Genomic DNA, 6,000 nt, shown 5'->3' on the forward strand with positions numbered 1-6,000 from the left:
TAGGGAGCCATTGTAGAAGGCTGCCCACCACAGAACCCTTAAAAACACTGAAAAAAGCCTGTGACCAGAAAGGTAAGGAGAGTTGCGGAGACCGTATGGGAGCGCAAAGCCACTTATGCACTGAGGACGTTTTCCAATACCATGAGTTCCCCTCTACACCCATCCACCGCCGCCAGGTCAGAATGACAGAGATCAGAACCCAGGGCCCTCCTAGTACAACTTTTGCTGCATCCCATAGGTTTTGCTATGTTTTCATTTTCTTTCATCTCAAGGTATTTTCTAATTTCCCTTGTGATTTCTTCTTTGACCCACTGTTTGTCTCAGTGAGTTAATTTCCATGTATTTGTGAAATTGCTAGTCTACCTTCTTTTATTGATTTCTAGCTCCATTCCATGGTGAATCGAAAGATACTTTATATCATTTCAATCTCTTAAAATGTATTGTGACTTGTTCCATGTGCATTTGAGAAGAATGTATATTCCGCTGTTGTTGGGCAGAGTTTCTGTACACGTCTGTTAGGTCTAAGTGGCATAATGTTGTTCATGTCCTCTATTTCCTTAGTGATTTTCAGTATGGTTGTTCTATCCATTACTGAATGTAGGGTATTGAAGTCTCCAACTATTATTGTAGAACTTCTATTTCTCCCTTCAATTCTGTCAAATTTTGCTTCGTATATTTTGGGGTTCTATTGTTAGGTGTGTATATGTTTATAATAGCTATATCTTGCTGGATTGAACCTTTTATCAATATATAATGTCCTTTGTCTCATGTAAACTTTTTTTTACTTAAAATCTATTTTATCTGACAATAATACTGGTTACTGTTTGCATGGAATATCTTTTTCCATCCTTTTACTTTCAACTTATTTGGTCTTTCAATCTAAGGTCTGTCTCTTGTAGACAGTATATAGTTGGATCATATTTTCTATTCATTCTGCCAATCTCAGCTTTTTGGTAGGACTTTTTAGTTCATTTATGTTTAATGTAATTACTGATAAGGTATGATTTACATCTGGCATTTTTCTATTTGTTTTCTATATGCCTTATGTATTTTTTGTTCTTCTGTTTCTCCATTACTGCCGCCTTCTGTGTGAAATATTTTCTAGTGTACCATTTTAATTTCCTTATTTCATTTACTATATTTTTTAAGTTATTTTCTTAGTGGTTGACCTGGGGACTATACTTAACATCTTAATTTAAACAATCTGAGATTAATATCAATTTAATTTCAATAGTGTACAAAAACTTTCCTCCTATATAATTCCATTTCCTCCTCCCTCCTTTGTGCTATTGTCACAGAAATTACATCTTTGTATATTATAAACTCAACAACACAGCTTTATAATTATTTGTTTTTTGCAGTTGCCTTTTAAATCAGATAGGAAAAAAAAAGAGTTACAAACAAAAGTACATTTATACTGTGTTTTATATTTACCTATACAGGTACCTTTACCGGTATTCTTTATTTATGCATGTGTGGATTTGGTTACTCTCTTGTGTCTTTTCATTTCAGCCTGAAAGACTTTGTTTAATATTTCTTGTAGGGCAGGTCTGCTAGTGAAATTTTTCTTTCTTTTTTTTTATTCTGGGATTGACTTAATTTCTCCTTCATTTTTTGAAGGATAGTTTTTCTGAGTATAGAATTCTTGGTTGACAGTCTTTTTCTTTTAGCACTTTGAATAAGTCACCCCACTGCCTTCCTGCCTTAATGATTTCTGATGAGGAGTCAGCTGTTAAATGTTATTAAGAATCCCTTGTATGCAAAACTTATTTTTCTCTTGTGGTTTGTGGTTTTCAAGATTCTCTGTCTTTTGACAGTTTGGCTATGATATGTCTATGTGTGGATCTGTTTGAACTTCCTGGATGTGTAATGTTTTTCATTAAATTTTAGGGGTTTGGGGACATTATTTGTTCAAATATTTTTTATGCTCCTTTCTCTCCTCTTCTTGTAGGACTCTATTATGCATATGTCAGTACTCTTGAAGGTATCCCATAGGTCTATAAGGCTCTGTTCATTTATCTTCCTTCTTTTTTCTTTATATTCCTCGGACTGGATGATCTCAGTTGACCTATTTTCAAGTTTGCTGATTCTTTCTTCTGCCAGCTCAAATCTGATGTTTAATCCCTCTAGTGACATTTTTTTTTTCCCCAGATATTGTACTTTTCAACTCCACAGTTTCTATTTGGTTATTTTGTTTTTATATATAATTTCTCTTTATTGATACTATTTGTTGAGATATTGTTCTCCACTTTCTTTTAATTCTTTAGGCATGTTTTCCTTTAGTTCTGTGAATATATTTATAATAGCTGATTTAAAGTCTTTGTTTAGTAAGTCCAATGTCTTGGCTTCTTCAGGGACAGTTTCTATTGACTGCTTTTTTTCCGTGAATGAGCCATGCTTTCTGGTTTCCCACAAGTTTTTTGTTGAAAACTGGACATTTTAAATAAACTCTGGAACTCACATTCCCTCACCTCCCCAGGATTTACTATTGTTGCTGTTTATTTTTATTTATTTTTGCTGCTGCTGTTTATTTAATGCCTTTCCCATATTAATTCTGTAAAGTCTGTATTTTTTGTCATGTGCAGCTGCTGAAGTCAGTTAGCTCAGCGGTGAGCTAATGATTACACAGAGATTTCCTTAAATGCCTTGAACCTATATGTCTCCTAGCTTTTGCTGAGGGGCTCTGTGTGCTGGGCCATGCCTTCAATGTTTCAGCAGTTTACAACCCTGTTTTTTAGCCATCACTTCCTGCTCGTGCAGAAGTGAGAAATGAGGGTCTTCTCAAGTCTTTTCTAGGCATGCACCCAGCACTACACATGTGCACAGCTTTCTAGATTCTCAGGAATATCTAAGAGTTTTTCAAAGCCCCCACGAGCATCTCATGCACAGCCACCACCCATCTGTCAGCAGCAGCTTGCGTGTTACTATGATGCTGAACAGGTTTCAGCGGAGCTTTCAGACTAAGATGGGCTAGGAAGAAAGGCCTGGCAATCTACTTCCAAAAATCTCCCAGTGAAAACCTTACAGATCACAATGGTTTGATCCACAATTGATCATAGGAATGGCATAAGACCAGGCAGCATTATGCATGGGGTTGGCATGAGTCAGGGGCTGACTTGATGACAGCTGACAACAGCACTGGCATCTCATTCCCCAGATTTTTCTTTTAAGATTTTAGTCAGCCTCTTGTTTGCCCCAACTGGTATCACTGCCTCAGGCAGCTGCAACATTAAACAATGCTGCTAGCTATTTTCAACTAGTACCCTGGGAATGGGGCTGTTCACACTGAGTGGACTCTGAGTCAGGACAAATAAAGACAAGCCCTGTGAATGGGGCTCTTCCAAGGAGCTGCCATTTAGGTCAAATAGTGACAATTCTCTGGCATTGAGGCTTTTGGGGAGCTCCAATCCCATTCTGCCCCTTCCAGTGGCTGCTAGGCTTCTGGTTTTCACAGCTACCAGGGTTGCAAGGCTATCAGTTTTCAAGGCCACATGGAGCTGGGAAGGAGGGTATGGGAATAGGGCAAGTTAAAATACCATGAAGCTCATTGTTCTTACCAAAATTCAGCCATTTTTCTTGAATAAATGCTCCTTGGATTGTTGTAAGTCTTTGGTTAATTTCCCAATTTCTGAAAAAGCTGACTGACAATTTTTTCGAGTGATCTCATTGCTTTTATGGAGGATCTGACTTTTGAAGGTCTTTACTCCATTCCAGAAGTGCTTCCACCTTTGATATCTTATTTGGAACTTAGAGAATGTGTGGACTTTTCCATTAGAGACCAATCTTGTTCTATAAGTAGCTTCTAGGGTGCAATATTGGGGCTCATATTTTATAATGCACAATTTTCTCAAGTCAGAGTTATCATTAAACAGATTTTGCCATCTGGTGACATATATGAGGTTTATGATAAAGTTGAAGATAAAAACTAGGGTACCAACTCATAATGCCCTCATCATTTTTCTCTTCTGTGATAACTGGATGTACCATGTCCCTAATATCCTCAACCTTGACATTATGTTTCACCCAGGCTACATATTTCATTTGAGAATCATAATCCCCAAACTATACAGCTAACAGGACTTTCTATCTAGAATCCACAGAGAATCTATGTAGACTACAACCTAATTTATCTCATTATTCTCAAATCTAAATTTTCAGTAAAATGACTTTATGTATCATACTTATTTTAGTTTCTTAACTGCTCACCTCTCCATTACTTTCCCCTCATCGTATTGGCTGATTACAAAAAACTCAAAAGTGAAATACTAAATTGGAATTTCATTACATTCTATAATGTAGAACCTTGCCCAGTAGCTTATCCCCTTTAGCCTGTCTTCATAACATGCTTTGAAATGTTCTTTTGATATCAAGTTCATCCAATTATAAATATTAAAAATTTATTTTGCATTTGGCATTCTATGCCAAATGTGAGTTTTGCTGGCAAAAAATCTGAGCCTAAAGCTCAAAACAATTACGGAAATAATTAAGTTGAATCATAGATTGGATGGCTTATTGCTATTATAGATATCTGAAATGCAACATGTTCTTCTGGAAACGATTCCAATTATAGTAATTGTGGTATCCTTGGCTAATACAGCCCACTGCAAGTATTCTGCGTATTTGGTAATTATGTAGATATACAATTCCAGACTGTCTTATTCCATCTGTGTTCAGGGTGCTCAACATCCTATTTTCACTTTTTATTCAAAATATTCTTTTTATTCAAATAGAATTATTTGCCTATAGCGCGTGTCTAGACAAAGACTGGTGTTCATTAAAGACCCTTTGAGCCTTAATTTTTTCCAAATCAGTTTATGCCTTTATTGACCATGTTTGGCTCTAGAGATACGAAGATGAACTGGACGTAAGCCCTAATCTCTAGGAGCCCACGGTTTAGTGGAGAAGACAGACAATGCACGAAAATACAATGTGGTAAGTGCTTCTAATTCAGCCTGCTCTATGGAAATCTCCACAGAGCATACCCGTGAGCGAGGTGTTCAAAAGGGCCAAGCCAGGAGAAGAAACAAGAATCCAGGCAGGGAGGACCCTGAGCAAGGACTCAGCGACATTAAAGGGCAGGAGTTATTTAGTGAGCGCTGGCAGACTGGAGGGTACAGAGTGCCTCACAGAGAGCGTCAGAGGGAGAGGCTAAAAAGATGGCCTGGGCCCAAGCAGCGAAGGTCCCCACGTGCCAATACTAAAGAGTCTGAATGTCAGTATAAAAAATACTTATTGAACCACTACCGCATGCATAACACAAACAAGTTTCAAGACCCTGCCCTCTAGGGAAGTGGTTCCTTCTATGCCACGTTCCCCCCAATGGTTTCGAAGGGTTTTGACTGCCAAACTGCATTTATTAACTACAACTTCTTCATTTTTCCATTTTTTAAAATCAAAGACAGAATGCCCACCAAATCTGATCAGCAGGCAACATCTAGAATCACCAGACTGAGTGGATAATATTCCAACCCAGAGAAAAACTGGACATTTTAACCTAACTGTGGGGACTCATTGTGGGGTAAGTGTGTGACTAGTGAGCAACGTTTTGAAGAATGAAGATGGGCTGAACGGTGTGCTCAGACAGCTGCACCCCTGCATGTCGACATGACAGCACTTAGCATGCTGCCAGGGCGGATGAGCCAGTAAGCAAGGTATGCTTGGGCTCAGCTGTGTTTACTTACTAATCTGTACGCACAACTGCAAATGAGTTTTACCGTATCTTTCATGTGGTGAAAACCAGGTGAAATTTTGCACTACAGATTCATAAGTAAGCACAAGCAAGCCTGTGTGTACCTTGCTTGTTGGGCAATCCGTCCCATGATGCTACGTTGAAATTCTGAGGTTACATGATTGTCTCTCTCTCTAGACTCTGAATTCCCTGTAAACAGGGGCCATGGCTTACTCATTTTGCAACCCTAGCAATGTTCCTGGCTGTGTTCAACTGTACTCAACCCATTACTAATCTTTATGACCCCTGAGAACTGAGGTCTACAAAGCTGG

This window comes from Trichechus manatus, unplaced genomic scaffold, assembly GCF_000243295.1.
Source record: "Trichechus manatus latirostris isolate Lorelei unplaced genomic scaffold, TriManLat1.0 scaffold00069, whole genome shotgun sequence".
Taxonomy (NCBI): Eukaryota; Metazoa; Chordata; class Mammalia; order Sirenia; family Trichechidae; genus Trichechus; species Trichechus manatus.